Source organism: Maylandia zebra, linkage group LG10 (assembly GCF_041146795.1).
Source record: "Maylandia zebra isolate NMK-2024a linkage group LG10, Mzebra_GT3a, whole genome shotgun sequence".
NCBI lineage: Eukaryota > Metazoa > Chordata > Actinopteri > Cichliformes > Cichlidae > Maylandia > Maylandia zebra.
The window spans coordinates 9,794,217-9,818,744 of NC_135176.1; the positions used below are offsets into that span (position 1 = coordinate 9,794,217).

The window sequence follows — 24,528 nt, forward strand, 5'->3', positions numbered from 1 at the left end:
AGGAATCCAAAGAAGATCTAAATAAGGCTAACAACAAAAAGGGCACTGCAAATAAAGTTTGTGACACACATCAGTTTGCCAGCATTAGAATATTTCATTAAATTTGCTTTCAGTGGTTTATGCTGATAAGATTTGATGAAAGATTGTAAAAAGTAAATGAATGAATGAAAATACTGATAGCTTGAAGAGGAGCAGAGCAACAAATGATAAATCATTTGAGATCACACCCTTTATCAAATTGAATGGCTTGTAAATAGAGTTAGGAGACCATTAAATTTCCTCTTCCAAAGATCAGTTTACTAATGGCTACCTACCCACCGATCCACAACAGAAAGATGACTCCTTGCAGTGCACATGCAATCGTCCCCCACCCCCACACATGAGCACCTCTCGTAAAAGTCAGGAAAGCACTGATACAGCAGAACAGGCCTGCCAGTGCTGCACGAGTCAGCCCCGATCAATACCACGGGTCTGCGCTTTCTACCGTTCAACCACTTTTCTGGCAAACAAATCCATGCTAGAAATCATTCGAACCATCAGCTTTTAGTACATACACACACCAGATATTGAGAAATGCTTTTAGGGCTTAGGTAAGTGCTATCAACAGCATGTTAGCGGGCTCCAAAATGTTTCCAGAAACCTGTTCATCTCTCCATCATCCCAACCCATCATACTGTTTTTTCTCAGTGCACTGATGCATCTCGACTTTTATCTGAATAATGACTATGTGAGTTCGCTGGTGCCTCGTAGTTATTTTTTCTCTTTTTCCCTCTCAAGAAAGCTACAACAACACTACATCAATAAATTATAGTCTCATCTTGGATTCTATAGATTTATGTATATTATTATATACATAAGAAACATAAAAAAGACTTCTATGTCTTTTTTGTTTCAGATATAGTGTAAACAAATGAAGAAAAGGTGCTGGGAGGGTGGGGGTGGAGTTAGGGGGTGTTTGGGTTCTATTAAATGTGCTCTTTGATTGTACATAGACACATAAAATATTTTTAAGCTTCATTTGAAATTAAACATGCAAAGCAAGAACACGCTGTTTATTATACCACTCAAACTTCAGCTGATCTAATTCAGTTCTGAAAATATTACTAGTATGAATCGTGGAAAGATCCCACACATGACAAACACACACAAATTCAAAATAGAGACTCCTCCATCACCCTGGCTGCTAAGGATTTTCACTTCTATGGTATTTTACAAACATGACTAGACAAACTATATATTCCAGTGGTGCATTCTTAAAATCCGATTGGTCATCTCTTCGGCTCCTTATATGTTTAAAGTGAGGGGGCGTTTAGTTGTTCAAATATGGATTCTTGCTTACACGTCTCCTCAAGGCATCACTCCAGAGAGTCAGCATGTTTCCTGAGTATGATAACCAGCAAAGACTGCAGAGATGGGAAATAGATTCCCCTTTTAGTCAGAACAAAAATCCTTTGCCAGGCCTTGGGGGCTGCAGGGATGCGGCAAGACGGAAGGATGGAAGGGGAGGCTGAGCAGGAGTGGGGAGTTGGTCAGGCAGACACGGGCGGCGCTTTGGCTAGAGGGGACAAGCAGAAGGATTAGATTCTGGGAGACTGGAGGCGGGAGAGTACGATTTTTTGGGCATTGTTGTAGGAGTAAGAAGCTACAGGGCTGAGAATGAGGGACGGGACATTTATGATGACATCTAGAATTCATAACCCTATTTAGATTTTGCTAAAATGGCCTTGTTCATAATAATGTAGTCCCAAAGCAGATGGAAAGATATTGCATGATTCTGTCTTTATAAGAGGACCAAGATACATTTTTACATAAACAGCAATTGTCCACTGCTTAACTGCCCCCCCCCCCCGGCATTCTTAGTCAGGCTGTCACAGAACAATTTCGAGCTAAACATGGTTATAACTGAATGAGTTTTAGCTGAACGTACATGCTGATTACTAGTAAGATGATGATGTTATTTCTTAATTTCTTTACAGTTTGCTGACATGACCATGTTCCACTCTTGTGAGAGCAGGCTGCCGTGTGCTTTCTTAAATAGGCTATTTAATTATACATTCATACAGTGCTCCTTTGCAAATACCATAATAACCAAGTGCTTTGTGATAAACACATAACAGATTAATAGCCTTTTCAGTGCATATATGACCTGACTGTAAGGCCTTGGACTATAGCTGAAGACTGCACTCCTTGTTCTTCTCTGCATGGAGTTGCTACTAAATATGAGCAACAGTGAGCTAAATGGCAGGAAACCACAAAACAGACATGAGCTGTCTCATTAGCAGCAAATGAACTTTCAAAATAAAAGCCAGGGAATTGTCCACAGGTAAACTGACTGTGACTGTGAATAACTGTGAGTCCCTTGACAAAATATGGAGTTTTTCCTTCCATCTGATTATTGGGGCTTTTTCTGTGATATTGTAGGATCTTTACCTTACGATATAAAGTGCCTTGAGGTGATTGCTCTTGTGATCTGAAGCTATATAAATAAAACTGAATTGAACTGAATGAATGCTAGAATGGTCATGTGATTTGAACTTTTACCATCTAAATATTTTGAAAAAATGTGTGACAAAGTGGCAAATAAATAAGGATTGTCACAGAAAAGGAAAAAAAAGGCTATTTTCGAAAGACTTTTTATGTGCTTGCATCTGAAGTTGTTATGCAAGCTGGAACTACTTATTTTAATTTACTATCTATTCAACTAATTAAAAAAATTAATGAGGACTGCACCTTCTCTTTATCTCACCCTTTCATTGGTTTGTAGAAGCAAACATATAACACAGTGGGGACAAATCTATTAAGTTGAATTGCAAGGACCAGACTTTCATCTAAATACATCAAAATATCAAATCAACGGAATAACACAACATTATGTGATGTCTTGCCTGAAACAAGAACTGGTTACGTTCGAACTGATAAGGAGTGAAATAGTCTGGCGCAGATAATCACAAGTGATGATTTATGTGAGTTAAATCTTGAGTGTGAGGTTAAGGGAAGAGAAGCCTGCTGGTCTGAACTCAAGAGTGCATTTTAGGTTATGTTTAAACTGGCAGCCCATATTAAATTTTTGGCAGACTGAGATATCAGAACAAATATTTCATTTTTCAAATCAGATTTAATCCAAATTCCCGAGCGGGTTGCTATCTGATTTAAAAACTGGCTTTCAAATGATCCTTTACATCACTTTGTATTTGACAGACAGCAGTGACGTCACACCCAGAGAACTGCTAGCTCGGTGCGGACTGTCACTAATGTTTTCTGGCGTGATCGAAGACTTGTGCACTGTGACTAGATATTGCTACAGTGTGAAGAGTGAGAGAATACATCTCCATTATTCACCCAGCTTGTGGCCTGCTGTTTTGTGTCTGCATTGGGAAAAGGCACTACCAGTTTGTGAATGTATTTACGCCTATGCCGTTTCCATAGCAACTGACGCAAATGGGTTATCGTCAATGGTTATATTGGAATAGCGTGGACAGTTTGTCCCAAGGATTGGTTTTGAAATAAAATAATAATAATGTAGGTGCCTTCAGCTTGAATGGAAGAGTAGAAAGACATTGTGGTGGTGTACAGCTGTGCTTTATCAAAAAGGATAGCATTTTAGATCATCTCTAATATTACTGCTGATTTGCACTACTGTTCCCTGGTGGGACCACAGACCCCAATACTGCTGTGCTCTTGTGCTGGAGGTCTCAGTTTACTGTAGATGTCCTAGGGCTACCCAACACCATGTTGTCAGGTGCCCTGTCATTCAGCCAGGCTTCCCTGGTCATCACTGCTAGTGCTTATGCAGATGTGCAAATTCTTCATGCTCTCAGACACTTTTTAGGCAAACTCCTGGAAGAATCTTAGGTGAGGTACATTGAATTTTTGAATGCCCATCTCCTCCAAAGTTTGTATTTGTCTTTTCATTCATCTATGAGTAAACATATGGCGATCAAGCTGTTGACTGAATTGTATGTGCTTCAAAACTTATACAGTTAGGACTATATACACTGGATGACCAAATTATGCACTCACGACTGTTTACGACAATATATTTCAGCATTTAAATGCCATGTCAATTTTACACGGTACCTCATGGATGCAGATGGACACGCGAATAACAGCATGGTTGGTGAGGGTGAGACGGAACAGGAAACGGACAAGACAAGGCAAATCGAGGAGCTCGTTCCTAAATGAAGTTCTACCTCTGTAGCATGGATGTGGTTTGACTGTGAAAATCTGATACAAACCAGAAAACTGTATTCTGCCAGTCATGACAACAGGCTCAAACACCACGAACCTCTTCTACCACCTACACAAGAACTATTAGACAGAGAGTATGGACAGAGTTTTACAAATGACAAGCACAAAAGAGTGCTTATATAAAAATCATTTATGTTGGGCTTGTAATCATTTTTTTAAACTGTTTTGTTTATTATGAATTAATATTTTAACATTTTAAATTAATGATTTGAGCTGACATTCTAAATAAAAAGATAAAAATAATCACATATGAACATGTATGATTCTTTTTTGAGCATGTCATTTAAAATTTTACAAAAAATACACTATTTTACACATTTTATAAACTTGTGTATGCACTATGTCATGATGTATTGTTATTGGGATATGGGATGACTTATACTGGGATATGAGATTTTGGTCATAACACACAGCCCTATATACAATATGGAATTAATCCATTTTCTTCTACCTATCCAGTTCAGGGTCACAGTGAGTCTTACCGTGAACAGATCGCTAGTCTGTCTCAGGGCTCAGTGACAGGCAAACATTCACTCTATATTCACACCTACGGCCAGTTTAGAACCACCATTTAACCTAACCTACCAAATATAGATTTAAGATTTAGCCTGAGACTAGCATTTAATATAAGCCACATCAAAGTCTGAATTTGAAACCAAAGTGGTTTCAAAATTCTGCATCTGACTACTACCTCTATTTATACTACTCTGTAAGCTTGCTAAAACCTGTCTGGCTCATAGTCCCTTATTGTCTTTTTTAAAATGAATTTATGATCAACACAATCACTCTAGTTTTCATTTAATCCCAGTGATGACAGCAACTTGTACTAAATCAGTGTAGAACAATGAAAATAGCTATGCCAAATGCAAGAAAAAGAATCAAAATTTGCCACTACAATTCACTGCCACATTGCAACAATGCTAAAAAAAACAAAAAAGTTCAATCTCTTCATTGCTTCCAAGTCCAATGGCTAACACTGTATTTGTCACAGTTAGTTTGATGCCAAATGTTTTCATTTAAATTTTTTTATTACACAGTGGTATTGTTCAAGCTGAGTCACTGTGGCCAGAAAAACATGCTGAATATTCAGAATTTCACTTGGAGAAGCAGAGCACAACAAGAGCCCAAGTTTCATAACTTTGAACAAGACACATGAATGGGGATAATAATGAACTAAACACAATCACTACTGGTTAATAGCATCTCGGGTGCAATTTGAAAGTGGAAAATATAGCTTTTGGAAAGATAATTAGGGAACAAGAAGGAGCACTTGTAATAAAAGTAAACTGGTTTAATAGGAGACTTCAGAAGGTAAAGAATGTGGACTATGTTTCACAAAAAGAGAGACGGAGAAAAAAAACAAGGACATTCTTTAGTTTACTGTTCTCAGCTGCATTTGAATAAAGCACCAAATCCACACTTTTAAGCTTAAATTTCAAAACTTATATTTTAACTACTGATTTTATCTAGTGTTCTGATTTTATCTACTGTTTTTTTAATCAATTTTAAATCATGCTTTTTATTGTTTTTGTTTTTTAATGTCTCTGTAAAGCACTTTGAATCACCTTGTTGTTGAATTGTGCTATATAAATAAACTTGCCTTGCCTTGCCTTACTGTGGCATGCTTTTAACCGGCTGTGAGGCCAAACAGCAATATTATACTCCACTAGAATACTCTCAACTTTTCAAGCTGCAGTAAACCTACAGTATGTGGCTCTGTTTATCAATCCTGAGTTGAGGTATATCGTGTGTGTACTGGTGCTGGCAGCCAGACTTTTCCTATTGAATCACAGTTATGTGTCTCTCTGATATTATGAAATGGGTTTTCTGCCCATGTTAAAGGAAACGGCTGATGTCTCAGTGCCCCTGTGATATGAAAAATTCAATTTAAAAGGATGAGAGAAAGAATGGTGCACGGCCTATTTTCATTCCCTCACACTGAGAGATATGAGAATGATGTTCTATTGTGTGGAGGAAATGATGCCAATCGTACTGCGGAGAAATTCCTTCATAATTCAATTCAATTTCTTCTAAATCCCAATGGCAAGCTCCTCTGCCAAAGAGAGGCAGAATGACAGAGACAAAAAGGGAGGGTTGGAGACTAAGATGGAAAAAGAAGCACTAAAGACTGAGACTGAAACAATGAAGAAATGGAGACGAGTCAGAGAGAGCAGCCACACTTAGCGGAAGGTAAGAGGAGAAGACAGTAATACAAAGTGGAGGGGGAAGTGGATAGAAGAGAAATGTTTTAGTAATGATTTATTTTGATCACTGTGGCATTTTAAGTAAAGCCAACTAATTTTCTCTAATTACCTCTCAGCAGCATCTGACAGAAGCAGAAAAAGTCATTTTCTGTTGCGGTCCAACAGGACAAACTTCTAATTTTGGTGAAGTGGTGTTCGGGGTGGTTCACAGTAAGCCTGCCGTATATGCGCGCCTGATTCTAAGTGTACCATTAGCTACAGAACGTGCATCATTGATAGCCCGGGAGAGCTCTCCTGGTGCGGGACCAAGAATTTTCATTTTGTTACCGTGTTTGTGAGTACATCCTGGCTCTGGCATTTTGGGCGTGTATGCAGGAATCAATGAGCTGCTGCCTCTGAAGGCACAGAAAAAATGAGCTGCACCAACAAATATGACAATGAAGAAGTGCACCTCTCAGTGTATGCAGCAAGCATAAAACCATAAAGACAGAAGCAGTTGCAAAGCAAATGCATATGGAACTGTTTTTATTTTCTATTCCTCCATTATGTCCTCCATTCTCATCCCATCTACTGCTCTTTCTTGCTCTCTTCCTCTCTCTTTCTGTCTCTCTTCACACACACACTCACACACACCCACACACACACAGTTGTTTTTGTAGGTGCAATAGCTCCGAGGCAAGCAGCGTGGAATTGGAGTCTTCAAAGAGTCTTGGATTATCAAAGAGACACAGCTACCAGAAAACTAGGGGACACGCTAGAGAGGGGGAGGGAAGAACATAAGCATGAGGCAGGGAGGGGGGGGAGGGAGAGTGCAGAGGAGTCAGCATGGGTTTGGGTCGAGGATGAAGTGATCAGACAGGGTATGGGTGGGGGTGAGGAGTGGTTAAAGACCAGAAGTCCTTTTGTTCGCATACTGTAAGTGGAGAGGGGGGGAAGAAAGCTCAGTGAATGCATTAAAAAACAATCACATAGACCGTAATGGTCTTGATAGGCAAGACTGGATTTGCATTCTTCACTGTCTGTGCTGCTGCCTATTCTCTAGTAGTTTCTTTTCTTTCTTTCTTTTTTTTAATTCAACACAGAATTACATTTCAATGGGAGCACTGGCCTTGAAATACCATAATGTTGTCACAGTAAAACCAAGTATTACTGCAGCAGGACCCACCAAGTGTGAATATAGCTGCCACATCTAATGACAAATCTGACTGTTCATGCCATTCCATATGACAGGATGTGGGAGTGCTGGTGTGAATGCATCACCCTTCGACAAAAAGATCTCCGTCAGCCTCTCTGTCCCACAATGAGCTATGGATGTCTTTTTTTTCCCATTACAAGAACACTTCTTACTACTGAACACATTTCAAGTGAACCTACAAACCTGATTCTGGTAGCTTCGCTGCTGTCAGCCGCACGCCATCATCCAGCAATGATCTTGTCCAAGTGCCACAGCTAACATTAATACACACAAATACAAACCTCCCACCATCTCTGACCTTATTTGAAGTTAATTACAACCATTTAGCGACATGAAAGATGCAAAATGCTGATAAACAAGTCAGTTTTAAAAAGTCATCTTTTCTTGTGAAACTAGGAACAGAAGTCTTGCCCCTGCTTGCACTCATTTGGTAATTCTGGTGCATGCTAAGACTGCTCTGGTGGTGCAGTCATTTGTTCTGACGGGAAGAGGAGAGCAGTAGAGAATAAGTTGTTGAACTCCTCTCCACACGCCACATGTATAGATGCTCTGCGCCGGTTTATTGCAGTCTATAAATAAATACACGCATTGTGTATGTGTTGGGCTTTCTTATGTGAGCATAGACCCTAAACTGCATAAAGATGGTCCAAAAAATTAAAACTTGACTTTTCCACTAAGCCACAGTTACAGATAAAATGATATTACTGTACAATACCAGCACGTTTGACTATTATATTCAATATTAACCTTCATCTTACCAATATATTTTACACAGAGGAACTGCCAGCTGGACCCTCAAGACTAAACTACCGTAGGAAGTAATCATAATAACAAAATACCACCACCACTAGCAATAATAAAAATAATGATAATAGCAAAACCTAATATCTTTAAGAATTATTAATCTTTTAATTATCTAACATCCATTAATTTCCTTCCTATCCCAGCTACCGTAGGGTGAGAGGTGGGGTGCACACTGGACAGGTCCCTAGCCTGGTGCAAAAAAAAAAAAGGTTTTTCATGAATATTATTTTTTTGCAGTTTTACAATTAGGTTGATAATTTTATCCAATTGAAATCTATACTTGTCTTTAATACAATTTGCAACTTTGATTGATTGATTGATTGATTGGTAATTTATTTCAACATGTGAACAATATACAAGTACATTTAGAAAAGAAATGAGAGAAAAAAAAATATACTATACAAATTACATACAAAAAAAAAAACCAAAAAAAAAAAACCAAAAAAAAAACTTTCATCCCAAGTATGCTCCATATTGTTACTTATCCTTTATCTCCTAGGTACTATACAGGATGCCTGGAGTTAGTTTGTCATTTTGAATGTAAAATTTAAAAAAAAATCATCTTTCGCGCACTATTTGAATTTTCTCTCATACACCAAAATGGTTGAGGAGTTATGAAAATGTGATGCTCACATGGTAAAATCTGGGCAGAGCTGATTTTTCTGTCTGTATTCAAACAACAATACCTTGTGAATGCTTTGTGCTACCATGATGTACTAAACAACCCCCGTAGAGCTCGTCCTCTCTCCTTTTCAAGAGAATACTCTTGTATCTAGCACAAAACAGCAATGGCGTTACCATCATTTAAATAATAAAATCGGCCAGATGAAATGAATCTGCATCATTTCTATGTATAAAATCACTGAAATAAAGACAGAACTAGCCAGCCCAAAGATCCAGTATGTCCTGGATTTGCCCCGGGGCCTCCTCATCTCCTAGGACATGCCCAAAACACCTCACCTAGAAGAAGCCCAGGGGCATTCTGATCAACTGCCTGTACCACCTCAACTGGCTACTTTGGATGTGAAGGCATAGCAGTTCTTCTGTGAGTCCTTCCCAAATGACTGAGCTCCTCACCCTATTTCTAAGGGAGAACCCAGACACGCTTCGCAGGAAGCTCATTTCTGCTCATATCCACAATCTCATTTTTTTTTTTCAATCACTACCCAGAGCTTGTTACCATACGTGAGGGGTAGAACATAGACCGACCTGTAAATCGACAGCTGCTGGGTCAGCTCTCTCTCCATCACAGCAGACTGGTACAGAGTCCACATTACTGTAGATGCTGCACCAATCCATCAGTCATCTTCCCCCTCCACTTTCCAGTCACTCATGAACAAGATCCCCAGATACTCTAGAAGAAGCTCAGGGGCATGCTGATCAACTGCGTGTACCACCTCAGCTGGCTACTTTAGATGTGAAGCTCTTCTGTGAGTGGGCCACTAACTCCTCCCTGACCTCAAGTGGGCACTCTACCCTTTTCCTGGGTGAGAACCACAGCGTCAGATTTGTAGGTGCTCATTCTCATCCTATCAGCTCAACTGTGAGTGGCCCAAGTGCAAGCTGGAAGATATCCCTCAAAGGATCCAGCAGAGCCACATCATCTGCATAAAGCATAGATGAGATCCTGAGTCATCAGACACAAAAGACAATTATAGGATGTTGGCATGTTAGCGGAGTAACAAACAGCTACTGCCTTCCTGTCTATGTTTCAGGAGTAAAGGTACCATCTTTGTTGAGCAGATCTTTCAGCTGAGCATTAGACAGTCAGCAGGCAGAGTTTTGCCCACTCCTAGGAGGGTTATTGCTGCTCAGACTGGAACATGTACTATAGCAGTATCAGGTCTCCTTTTCATGTGCGGCATGGCCAGTGCATAAAGCTATACTCTGAGCAGCAGGCATACCATTGCCTTGAAATAATCCTTTGTTGTGCCGTTTATGTCGCATACAAAATGACCTTATGAGACTTTCGGTTGCTTTGCCACGCAACTTATATGGTACTCGATTCCAATGAAAAATGACCAAAACCGAGTCGAGACGAGCCAAGTAGGTGTTACTGGAAAAGGGCTATATGTGTTACTTTAATGTAGGACCAGCAAGCAACTGCATAAAAAGTTGGACTGACAAAAAAAAGTACCTTTTGAAGAATTCAAGGAACACATTAAGTATGATGTTGGTTAATCAAATATTCAAACAATCCCTTTATTTGTAATTCAAGTCACATGGCAAACTATTTCTTTAACTTTGGGTGGGTTTAATATTAACGTTAATACTGATATATAAAAATCACAGTCAAAGCTTTGAACTGCAAGTTCTGACTATCACACAGACCGAGTTTATAATGCATATTATATTTGGTTAATTAGTATTTTTCTGACATAATGCCATAAGATGATGGAATGGGAAAGCACAAGTGGAATATTCTTTGGTGTCAGATTTGGAGACGGGGGGGATTAGCTTTGGGGAAGCCAGAGAAAGGATCAGTGTTGAAACTTAATTGGGAAGGGCACGGGATTAAAATTTTGATTGGTTTAGGGTTTAGATGGTGTTGTCTGACACACTCATTGTCTTAAACTTCAGAGATTAAATATGCTAATATTATATGGTAATATGATTGAGCTAATAGGAAATATAATGAAGGCAGCGTTTAGTGTTGCGCTTTTGCAAGGAAAATGCTACTATGCACTGGGAAAAAAATGCTCATAAAGGATGAAAAACCCCAAACAAGCGGACAGGTTAAAACACAGGGCACAGTGCAGAAAAGACAAGAGTGAAACGTAGAGATGTAAAGAGAGTCCAGAAGCTCTAGCTTGCCATGATTTTTTTTTCAAAATCTTGTATGTTTTATATTTAATTTTCTTCCACATTGTAATCTTTTGTTTCGAAATATCTGTTTAATGAGTCACGAGCTTGTGATCTCAAATGTGCCTTTATTCATTTGTCCATTGTTTGTGTTTTATTATCCAATACACCATAAGAAAGTGTTATATAACTTAAACATATTGTTTTATTTCCCTCATGTGAAGTTCTCATGGTCACACTGACTGCTCTGACTATTTAGATTTAAACTTTAATCAGGTTCTCTTTGAGTGATTAAGCTCAGTAAGACTGTCCGTTTTCTTGGACCCAGACATCTACACTCTTGAAGTGCACTTGCAACCTGAGTAATTTCCTCTAACGACCACTAATTTTGCATTTAGCCAAGAGCTGTTGTATTAAAGTGACTATATTGTGGCTAACTTGGAAGCCAGGAGAGCATGCGGGAAAGTAAGCAGCAGGGATCGCTTTTAAGTAGATAAATGATAGATGCCTGCACTATTTGCAGCTCGGCATATCTTGGTAATAAATAAATTCTGTCTGGAAATAGACCAGTTTGAAACGATAAATTACAGATGTATGTAAATTGGTTTAAAATAGTCTCAATGTCTATTTTAACCACTATCATATCAATATCATTACAATCCAAAGATTTCAGCTTTTTACATTTTTTGACAATTTCAAGTCAAATTTCAGAAACTTCATTTTCATCAACGGCTGTGAGAAACATTCAATAAGTGTATTCATCAGTGTATCCAGTTTTTCCTGTGCTTACCCAGGATCAGTGATTGTTCTTGCTAAATTTGGTCCAGTAGTTACAAAAAAATGCCACAACATCCATAATATATTCTTTATTTTATCAATGAAATACATCAGATAGTTGTTCAGTCTAGACCCCCCATGTTTTATAACACTGTTCAGTATTTCCCATAATCTTTTAATATTATTTCTACATTATCTAATTGGTCCTTAGTATTCTTTTTTACTATAGCTTAGTATATTTATTAACTTATTTTTATATCTTTTGTATGTCATTTCAGCATCTTCAGTTCTCTTTCTTAAGAAATCTCTGTATAGTGCATTTTTCTTTTTACTTGAAGACCTTTTCTTATCCATGGACAGTCCATATATTTATGTTTCCTACTATATTGCTTTTTTGGAAGGTTTGTATTACACAATAATATAAATATTCTAAGGAATTCATCATACGTGCCATTAATGTCTTGTTTCTGATATATTTCACCCCACTTCTGTTTCATTAAAAATGTTTTAAATGCATTTATTCATTCCTCTGTTCTTACTCGTCTGTGCTCTTATTTACTGTCCACTTTATTAATCTTGTAATTCCTATCGTAGACTGTAAAAATTGGGAGATGGTCACTGATGTCGTTAATCACACGTACAATGTCATTTGTAATAATGGTGTCTATGAGAGCTGCACAATAATAATGTGATCCTGGTAGGTCTAGTAATGTTAGGGAATAGGTTCAAACAGTACATTGTGTTACTAAATTCCTCAGTAATTTTTATTTCATGGGGGTTTAGCAAAAGATTATTGAGATCTCCACAAATGAAAGTTTTTTTGTGAGCTCTTTCTTTATCCAGTCTACTACTACCTGGAGCTCTGTATATAACGCTAATGATTACTTTTTTACTCTTTAAACATTTCAACTGTTATACATTACAGTACCTTATTCAATTGCTATCATCATCTTATCCACCACATTAAATTTCAGGTTTTTTTTTTCCATATTCAAGGCCACTCTTCCTCCACCTTGGTTTTGCCAAGTTATAAATGTGAATTAATAACTCTCCAGTTCAATGTCTATTCCTTTTTCCATATTGATCAAGTTTCCAATGAGGCAATGACACTAAGTGGATGTGAAAGCAAGACACAGCAACTTACAAACAACTGGCAAACAGGAAATGACAACGCACGTATAGATTCGCCACTTTCAGGTGAAACTATTTCAATGTTTCAAACCATTCCAAGGTTTTTAGGTCACCATTGATGAGGTTTCAAGAAGAAAATAAAAGACAGGTCTGAATGTTTGAAAATGTTTTGTAAAAATCCTGTAAAGATTAGATGAAAAATACTCAAAGGATCAATTAAGGTTGGTTTATTATTTTGTTAGATAAGTTGAAAAAAAGTTAAACAAGTAAATAGAGGAACAAGGTAAAAAGAGGTAAAATAAAAGGGGAGAGAGAGGAGCGAAACCCCCAAGAATCCCCTCTGAGCAAGCACTGGGCGACAGTGGGGAGGAACAATTGCCTTTAAACGGGCAGAACCAGGCTCAGGAGGGGGCAGTCAACTGCCGGGACTGGTTGGGGGTGAACAGAGGTGGAGGAAGTGGAAGTACTTTTTTTTTCCAGGATGAGAGTTTTCAACTTGTTTGTTTGTTGTCTGATTGTTTCTCTGTTTTGCTTCTCAAGTTTCTTGCATCTTTGTTCCACTTCTTCTAAAGTTACTTGTTTTTCTTCAAGCTTTTCTTTCACTTCTTTGTATGTTGCCTCCTGTGTTAACTTTGCCTTGTGCAGGTCTGCATTTCTCTGTTGTACTTCGTTGTGCATGTCTTCTAACTGCTGAGTTCTTCTCTGGATTTTTTGGAGCATACACTGCAGGTCTTCATGTATTTTGTCTTGTTGTTTCTTTTGCGCCTGCATTTCAGTATGTTCGTGCTTCAAATTGTTGACGGACAATAATACCCCCTTAATGAGCTCTGAGCTGTTTCTCGCCATTTGATTGATCATTTTCTCCATATGTGAACGTTGTTTTTCCAGTTTTTCCTTTTTGTCGTCCAGTTCAGTAGTTTTGTCCTTCAATTCAACAAAATTCTTGAAAAATTAGATTTTTTTTACTCTCAAAGTCCTGGAGAGTAAGTTTTTCTTCTTTCAGTCTTTCTTGCTGTTGCTCTTTCTCTTAAAGGTTCTTTATTTTTGCGCCATGTTTCATCCAAACTTTCAGCATTTTGTATTTTCCCTAAATGCCTTTGAGCTTGCACTGCATGTCTTTTTGCTTTATGTCCTGTTCTTCCATCTGTTTGAGGATTTCTTTAGTTTTTTCCAAAGCGTCATTGAGCTTTCCTTGGAGCACCTTATTCTTATGGTCCATGTATTGGAGATCCCATTGCTTCTTCTTAATAGTAGTTTTCCTGTCTTGAAGCTAGTCGGACATTTATTTTAGTTCAGCACTCTTTTCCTTGTTTTCTTTAATCAGGAACACAATCTGCTCTCGGGCTTGACCAAACTTTATTCCCCAGCCCTCATTAATAATTTTGATGTCGGGCTGGTATAGCTGTCTTTCTTCCAGGTGTTTATTTTGTGGTTCCATTCGTCTGCACTTCTCCTTCAGTTGAAGTTTCTCTTCTTCAATCTGTTTAATTTTGTTCTGGAGATGGTAGTTTTCCTTCCTATTTTTCTGTATTGCCCTTTGGAGGGATAAGACGCTATTTCGGGAAACTGGCCAGCTACGGCAGGAAGGAGAGGTGGCATAATCGTTTTGTCTTTCTTGGTGTTTTCTTGAAAACGTGTTTCTTGGAATTTGTATCCAATGACTCTGAAAAGGTTTCTAAATGTGGAAACATTTGAAGACTGTATGTTTTTTTTTTAATTATCGTACTTATACTGTTTGTTTGTTAATTTATTTTGATTATGTAAAAAATACACAAAGTTCATTTAGCAAAGAAAAAAGATGGAAAATTGCTTTACAAAATAAAGCTAATACATTTCAACATTGCTTCAACTGTTGTGATTCAGTTACATATCAAAAAGGAAGGTGGGAAGAAGCACACACATATTTAATCCCAATCCTTTGTCATAAGTCATTGGTCAATATTTAGTCAGCTTCCTTACTGATATAATGCAGTAATAATAAGGAACCTATTTCTGATATAATATATACATCACATCATAAAATGTGCTAAACAGAGACATTCACTGAATTTCTGCATATTTCATGAAGATCATATCTTTATAACCCTTTTTGAACTGCTTTATGGTTGAACACTGCTTTAACTCCATCTTCAAGCTGTTCCAGAGCTTCACTGCATCCACAGAAACACAAAAGCTTTCTTCTGGTATGTGCCTTCACAGCTTTGAAGTTATAAAAACCCCTTAAATTACAGCTTCCTCCTCTTACAAAACAAAAAAAACAAAACAAAAACAAACAAACAACCTACTCTGAATATTAATTGGTAGTTCATTATTTTTTGCTTTGAACAGAATTTGTGGAGTTTGAAATCTCATTAGATCAGCAATTTTCAATATTTCAGATTGCAAGAATATTGAGTTTGTATGATCCCTATAACCTGCATTGTGGATGATTCAAACTGCTTTTTTTGAAGAGCAAAAAGTGAATGTAATGTACTTTTATAGTTATTGCCCCAGACCTTTGCCAATAGCTTAAATATAGTGAAACCAGTGAACAGTGGAGAATATAAAGTAATATCTCATTTAATACCTTCTTTTAGGATTGCAATGCTTCTTGATACTTTGAAATGAATATATCTTATGTGAGCTCTCCAGTTAAGTTTTTCATCTATTATTACCCCCAGAAATGTATTTTCACTGACTCTTTCAATATCAACATCATTTATTTGAATCTTAGCATTTGTACATACAGTAAACTACTATTTCCAAATACCATTATTTTAGTTTTATTAAAATTCAACGATAATTTGTTTTTATCAAGCTAGAACGTCACTTTACTTATTTTATTAGTCATTTCATCCAGTAAATGGTGCAGATCATGACCAGAGCAGTTTGTATAGTCAGCAAAGAGTACCATTTTTAATATTTTGACACTTTACAAATGTCATTGATGTATAAGTAAAAAAAAAATGGGCCCAAAACTGACCCCTGGGTACACCACAAGCAGTGTCCATACATAAGGAGCAACAACCATTTAATTTCACAAACTGCTTCCTGTCACTTAAATAACTTTAAAACTACCCCTCTGAGCAAAAAGGAACCCAAATTTTACATAAATGTCTGGAATTGGCCCCAAATTTGGTCAGATCACATCTGGTCATAAACTATAATGTTGCTGAGCAGGAGCCCTGGCAGCATTGCAAATTGCAGTATCTGTGTGTGATTGGCTGTGGGTTCAGAGCCCTGTAATGGTCAACTGTAGCTGTATTTTTCATCTAAATAAATGTCCCTAGGGCAAGTTTCCAATTCAATCTCAAAGAGCTGTGGTGCTAAACAAAACTGAATTAAAGGCAAACAGAATTTAAAGGCAATACTTTAACAGAAAGACATGGAATGGAGTAAAGTCAAAGGCCTATTTTATATATATATATATATATATATATATATATATATATATATATATATATATATATATATATATGTGTGTTCTGTCCCAAGTAAAAGATTAAAAAAAATGGTTCATAATAATTTATTGATAAAATGTCATATTTCATCTGTGGTAATTTATGTTAAAAAAGAGAGTCATTTAGTTAAAAATATGTTCTATACAGTCAGCATTAGTTTTTCTGTATCTTATTTTGAAGGAGTAATCTGTGTTCGCAATGCATTGTGGGAAGCAGACGCTGCAGTCAGTCGGGAAAAGCATTGTACAGAAAACCTGCCTATCTGTGTTTAAACTTCATCTCCTGTGGCCTCAATCTTTATATACACCATCGAAAGCAATGGCTGTAAGTTTATTACATGTTCTGGTTGTTTTATATGTTTATAAGAGCTGATTTAGAGATCGTTTTGTGAATGTGTTTGTGCCAGGAATTAGCCTTATCCCAGAAGCGGATTTTGCTTAGAGCATGGTCTATTAAAACATAGCAATGATGCTAGCGATCTAATTTGCATATCAGAGGATTGTTAAAACTATTGTTTATCATTACTTAGCAGCTAAGACTAACTTTGATACATGTTTTCTGTCACTAACTATTTCTTTTGTGCATTTATTTCACAATGTCAAAGAGCTAAAGGATATTTTATTTTCTGGTTTATTTTTTAGTTTCACTCAGCACTTTCATCGAGCTATTCAAGCCACAGTTGTAAAAGATTGTAAGCCGTCGAGAAGACTGTAATAAAGGAGCAAGACGCTCAGTTTCCTGGCTCATGAAAATTGAGTTTGGCTTGCTGTTGACCTGCGTTAACATACACAGTGTATCCAACACGTAGCGATAACAGTACAGTGAAAAGCCAGGTCAGCAGTTGGTGGAAGATAAAGTTTATGCCACAGCAATGGATGCCCACAGGGAGAAGGCAGAAGAAATGGCTAACTCAGGAGACAAAGCACCATCAGAGGCTAGCTCCCGATCCAAACACTCTGGCTCCAAGCGCTCATCTTCCAAGTTGTCCTCAAGGTCCAGTGTATTGGAAGCAGCCATCTTTGCAAGAGCTTCTGCTGAAGCTACAAACGCCAAAGCCTTGTACAGTAAGAGACAATTGGAAATTAGAAAGCAGCAAGCAAATCTGGAAATGGATTTACAGATGTTAGAGATAGAGAAAAAAGCTGCAGCTGCTACGGCAAAAGCAGAGGTTCTAGAAGCTGCCGCAGCTGTTGAACAAGAAAAAGGAGAAAGTTTAAAAAGTTCAGTCCCACCACAAGTTATCAGACAGAGAACTATGGAGTACGTGCAACATCAAACCCAGCTAAAGTCACATCCGGCTGAAGAAGGAACACCTCAAGTCAAACTGACAGCAAAGGCGCCATCATTCACTCCAAGGAAACCAACCTCCTCTCCACCTGTACTCTCAAAAATGTACGTAGAGGAGGAAACTTTTGACCCACCAAGAGAGTATGTCGAGCCGAACAGTCACCATGCTCCTCACAATAGTGATGCACCTATGGCTGACTTTGCTAGGTTCCTTGCACGCAGAGAGTTAATCACAACAGGGCTCTTTAAGTTTGATGACACCCCTGAAAATTTTAGAGCATGGCAGTCTTCATTCTTAAATGCAACTGGAGGCATTGATCTTACATACAGCCAGCAGTTAGATCTCCTAGTCAAGTGGCTCGGTAAAGAGTCCTCAGAGCATGTTAAAAGAATCAGGGCTGTTTATACCACTAACCCCAAAGCTGCCTTCCAGTTGTCATGGGATAGGCTGGAGGAGTGTTATGCTACACCCGAAGTAGTAGAGAATGCCCTGTTTAAAAAACTGGACAGTTTTCCTCGCCTTACAAACAGAGACAATGTTAAACTTAGGGAACTAGGAGATTTGCTCCTAGAGCTGCAGGTTGCTAAAGACGAAGCCTACCTCCCAGGCCTCGCTTACCTTGACACACCACGTGGGGTTAAGCCCATAGTGGAAAAGCTGCCTCCAGGCTTACAAGATAAATGGCTCCACACTGGTTCAACATACAAACAAAAATATAATGTGACGTTCCCTCCATTCTCATACTTTGTAAAGTTTGTCCAAGAGGAGGCAAAAGCGAGAAACGATCCAAGTTTTGTGTCATGCAGCAGTCAACCCCTCAACAAAGGTGAGAGACCACCATTCAAACAAATTAGCTACAAATCACCTCTAACTGTAAACAGAACAGAGGTTGATACAAGTGCTTCTGCTAGTATCAGAGAGGATGATCTAACACGTTATTGTCCAGTCCACAAGAAAACGCATTCTCTAGCCAAATGTAGAGCTTTCCGGATCAAACCACTACAAGAAAGACGAAACATACTCAAAGAACACAAATGATGTTTTCGCTGTTGTTCTCCCATGCACACAATAAAGGACTGCGACCTGAAGGTCAAGTGTGAGGAGTGCCAAAGTGAAAGACATTGCTCTGCCATGCACCCTGACACGGGTCAAAAACCCCAGCCGGAAAATGCACCTGAACCAGAGCCTCAGCCTCAAGACAACACTCTACCCAAGGTAACGTCACGATGCACTGAGATCTGCGGTGAAGGCTGTCCTCCGCGTTCCTGCTCCAAGGTATGTCTAGTTCAAGTTTTCCCTAAAGGTCAACCAGAACGGTCTGTTAAGATGTACGCCATTCTTGATGATCAGAGCAATTGCTCGCTGGCGCGTCCTGAATTCTTCGAGCTATTTGGAATCAAGGATAGCCCTCTGACATACCATATGAGAACGTGTGCTGGTCTAACTCAAATGCTCGGCAGGAAAGCAGTGGGGTTCCAAATTGAGCCTGTAGGTGAAGGCCCACGTCTAGACCTTCCTCCTCTCATTGAATGTGATGAGATAGTATTTAACAGAGATGAAATACCTACACCTGAAGTCGCTCTTGCCCATGCCCACTTGAAACATCTGGCTCCTCTGATACCTAAGCACGACCCAGCTGCTCAGATTGCAGTTCTACTGGGCAGAGACATCATACAAGTCCACAAGGCACGACAACAAGTCAACGGACCCCACAATGCTCCCTTTGCTCAGCGCCTAGACCTAGGCTGGGTAATCGTGGGGGAAGTATGCCTCAATGCTCACAGGCCAACGGTCAATGCCTATAAAACCCACGTGCTCTCCAACGGACGTCCATCTCTCCTCACTCCTTGTCCTAACAGCATGAAGATCAAAGAAAAACCATGCTATGGCGGGGAGCACAAGAGTAGCTTCTTAAAACGCAGTTCGAAACCCAATGCAGCAGAAGAAAAGCTTGGAGAGAAAGTTTTTGAGCGCACAGAGTATGACAACCAGCATGCCCTGTCCTTTGAGGACGAGACCTTCCTTAAGATAATGGAAAAGGAAGTCCACCAAGATGGAAACAATAACTGGATTGCTCCTTTACCATTCAAGTCCCCTCGCTTGCCACTTCCAAATAACAGAGACCAAGCGCTGTCTAGACTCAACTCACTGAGACGCAACTTAACCAAAAACCCTCAAATGAAAGAGCAGTTCTCAGAATTTATGGACAAGCTGTTTAAAAACAACCATGCAGAGATTGCTCCACCCATTGATGATAACACTGAGTGCTGGTACCTGCCTATTTTCGGCGTATATCACCCCCAGAAGCCCGGTCAGATACGGGTGGTCTTTGACTCTAGTGCCGAGCAGTCTGGTGTGTCACTCAATTCAGTGTTATTAACAGGCCCTGATCTCAATAACACCCTCCTTGGTGTCCTGATTCGGTTTAGGAGAGAGCCCATTGCAACCACTGCTGACATTCAGCAGATGTTTTACGGGTTCCTGGTTAGACCAGACCACAGAGATTATTTGAGGTTCCTGTGGCACAAGGACAATGACTTGTCAAAAGAGGTGCAGGAGTACCACATGCGGGTACATGTTTTTGGTAATAGTCCGTCACCAGCGGTAGCCATCTATTGCCTTCGAAGAGCCATCCAGGAAGGTGAGGCAAAGTTTGGAGCAGACACAAGACACTTCGTCGAGAGACACTTCTACGTCGATGACGGGCTGATTTCGGTTCCCACAGAGTCTGCAGCCATCGATCTGCTCAGGCGCACATGTGCATCCTTAGCTGAGTCTAACCTCAAGCTCCACAAAATCGCCTCGAATAGTGTCTCAGTCATGCAAGCATTCAAGCCAGAGGATTTGGCCTCCGGTATTAAAGACTTGAGTCTCGGCGACGATGCTTTACCGGCCCAGAGAAGTCTAGGAATGTGCTGGGACATTAACACTGATTCATTTACCTTCAAGGTAGCCGTCAATGACAAACCCTATACCCGCCGTGGGGTTCTCTCAGTGATTAATAGCATCTTCGACCCCTTGGGACTAGCATCGCCAGTGACAATCAAAGGCAGACTCTTGTTACGCAAAATGTCAAATGGAGTCCAAGATTGGGATGCTTCTCTCCCCCAAGAGGAGATGGACGCATGGGAAACGTGGAAAATGTCCCTCCAAGATTTGAGCCGCCTAAGAGTGCCGCGCTGCTATGTACCAGCCTCCCTTTCCATGTCCACTTACACTGAACTGTGTGTCTTCAGTGATGCCTCAAGCTGGGCTATTGCAGCAGTAGCATATTTGAAAACAGTCAATGCAGAGGGACAATGTGAAGTTGGATTTGTGCTTGGCAAAGCAAAACTTTCACCCCAACCAGAACCGACAATACCTCGTCTTGAGCTTTGTGGAGCAGTTCTAGCGGTGGAGATGGCGGAGCTCATTCTGGATGAACTTGATCATAAACCAAACACTGTAAAATTCTACTGTGACAGCAGGGTGGTTCTTGGGTACATTTGCAACGATTCAAAGCGCTTTTATGTCTACGTACATAATCGAGTTCATCGTATACGCCAGTCCACATCCCCTGAACAGTGGCATTATGTTACATCAGAGCAAAACCCAGCTGATCTAGCAACCAGGTCAGTACCTGCATTGCAGCTCATGGACACTATGTGGTTTAAGGGATCAGACTTCCTTTACAAACTACATGAACCAGAGACGAATGAATCGTTTGAGCTGATTGAACCTGAAGTGGATGCTGAAATCCGACAAGTTAGTACCTTTGTTACTCAGATTCAGAAGAGCGGATTCACACCAGAACGCTTCCAACGCTTTTCAAGCTGGACCTCACTGGTACGTGCCATTGCTTTCTTAATTCACCAAGCTCGTTCTCACTCATCAAGCAACTCGTCAAATCATTCATGCAGGGGCTGGCATAAATGCAGAGAACCACGCACTCCAGAGGAGATGGATGCGGCCAGTAACCTCATTCTCCAGTCTGTTCAAAGGGACGCTTTTCCTGATGAGTACGCTGCTCTACAAGCCAATCAAACCATCCACGCCTCTAGCCCCATTGTAGCCCTCGACCCATTCATGGGTGAAGACCTCATCAAAGTTGGAGGTCGCCTCAAACATGCTTCATTGGACCCATCGTTAAAGAATCCAAAAATTCTGCCAAGCAAGCATCATGTGTCAAAGTTGCTTGTCCTGCACTATCATGCTAAGGTTGTGCATCAAGGAAGGCAGTTCACAGAGAGTGCAGTTAGGCAAGCTGGACTGTGGATTGTAGGCTGCAAAAGACTGGTCTCATCCATTATCCACCGTTGCGTAACATGCAAGAAACTCAGGGGGAAACTAGAGACTCAAAAAATGGCAGATCTCCCGCCTGAAAGACTTGAAACATGCCCTCCATTTTCGTATGTTGGGTTGGACGTGTTTGGCCCATGGTCAGTGGTTACTCGACGCACACGAGGTGGCGCAGCACAAAGTAAGAGGTGGGCGATACTTTTTACGTGTATGACTACAAGAGGTGTACACATCGAAGTCATTGAATCTATGGACACTTGCAGCTGCATAAATGCAATACGCAGATTCTTTGCAATAAGAGGCCCAGCCAAACAAATGCGGTCAGACAGGGGCACCAACTTCATCGCAGCAAGCGTGGAGCTTGGCATGGCACAACCAAACAAGAACCCTCCCGACATTGTCAACCATCTTCATGCCAACGGTTGCACATGGGAGTTCAACCCCCCACATGCTTCTCACATGGGGGGCGTCTGGGAAAGGATGATTGGGGTAACTCGCCGAATATTGGATTCTATGCTCTTGCAGAACAAACACACCCGTCTCACACATGAGGTGCTTTGTACCCTAATGGCTGAGGTATCGTCTATAATCAATGCAAGGCCCTTGGTCCCTATTTCGACTGACCCTTCCTCACCATTCATACTCTGTCCTGCAATGATACTGACCCAAAAGCAGGGCGTTCCTTCTCCACCAGGAGACTTTTGTGGAAAAGACTTGCTCAAGAACCAATGGAAACAAGTGCAAGCACTCGCCAATGGTTTCTGGAGTCGCTGGAGAAACGAATATCTCAACACCCTCCAATCAAGGCGCAAGTGGCATGGAACACACCGCAATCTTCAGTCAGGCGACATTGTGTTGTTGAAACAAAATCAAGCACCCAGAAACGAATGGACAATGGCTATCATCACAGCCACCTTTCCAAGCAGTGATGGGAAGGTCAGAAAGGTCGAAGTGAGGACATCTTCCCAGGGAGTCTCAAAGACTTACCTGCGTCCCATTTCGGATGTTGTTGTGCTCTTAGGCTACGTTCACACTGCAGGCGAAAGCGCATCAAATCCGATTTTTTTGACCCTATGCGACCCATATCCGATCATGCTATGACAGTGTGAACGGCGCAAATCCGATATTTTCAAATCCGATCTGGGTCACTTTCGTATGTGGTACTGAATCCGATACATATCCGATGTATTAGAAAGCGACTGCTGTTTGAACGGTCAAGTCGCATTAAATCCGCCTTTTACGTCACCGACACAAGACTGAAGCCCATTATCAGCGCCAGAGAAGCGCCCGAGAAGACATCGCGAACGCTTCCTGGCCATCCAGTGTAGATGTAAGTGAAACTGTTGGGAAGACAACGTAAACATTTTATTTGTACTGTATAATCTGCAGATTCTGACAGAAATCTGCAGCTATCCTTTGAAGCACCGCTCCTCTCTTAAACAGCAATAAGGATCATTATTAGGTTATTTACATTATTATGTAAATAACAAAATAACTTAAAGCAAAAATTGGGAAACGTGAAGTCCGAAGTCTTTATATTAAGGGCCATCAGTCAAACAATACTGTTGCTCTGGGTCTAAACAGAGCGCGTTGTGTGTGACATCTTCTTTTGCGCATGCGGGCCGCTTTGAGCGTTCACACTAGAGCGCGTTTGCTGTCGCATTTTATTTGTAGTGTGAACGAGCAGACAAAAAAATCGGATTTGATCAAAAAATCGGAATTGAGTATTAAGACCTGCAGTGTGAACGTAGCCTTAGAAAAGGAAGTGACTGATAAAAAGTAGTAGTGGCATCAGTAATGCCAGGCGGGGAGTGTTCTGTCCCAAGTAAAAGATTAAAAAAAATGGTTCATAATAATTTAGTGATAAAATGTCATATTTCATCTGTGGTAATTTATGTTAAAAAAGAGAGTCATTTAGTTAAAAATATGTTCTATACAGTCAGCATTAGTTTTTCTGTATCTTATTTTGAAGGAGTAATCTGTGTTCGCAATGCATTGTGGGAAGCAGACGCTGCAGTCAGTCGGGAAAAGCATTGTACAGAAAACCTGCCTATCTGTGTTTAAACTTCATCTCCTGTGGCCTCAATCTTTATATACACCATCGAAAGCAATGGCTGTAAGTTTATTACATGTTCTGGTTGTTTTATATGTTTATAAGAGCTGATTTAGAGATCGTTTTGTGAATGTGTTTGTGCCAGGAATTAGCCTTATCCCAGAAGCGGATTTTGCTTAGAGCATGGTCTATTAAAACATAGCAATGATGCTAGCGATCTAATTTGCATATCAGAGGATTGTTAAAACTATTGTTTATCATTACTTAGCAGCTAAGACTAACTTTGATACATGTTTTCTGTCACTAAC

The 24,528-nt window shown here is 39.9% G+C and overlaps 1 protein-coding gene across 1 annotated transcript in view; it reads right to left on the reverse strand.

Annotated features, from left to right (window-relative positions):
• The window catches only part of pcdh1a (protocadherin 1a), a 115,592-nt gene that overhangs the window by 29,796 nt on the left and 61,268 nt on the right, over positions 1–24,528 (reverse strand). The window lies entirely within an intron of this gene.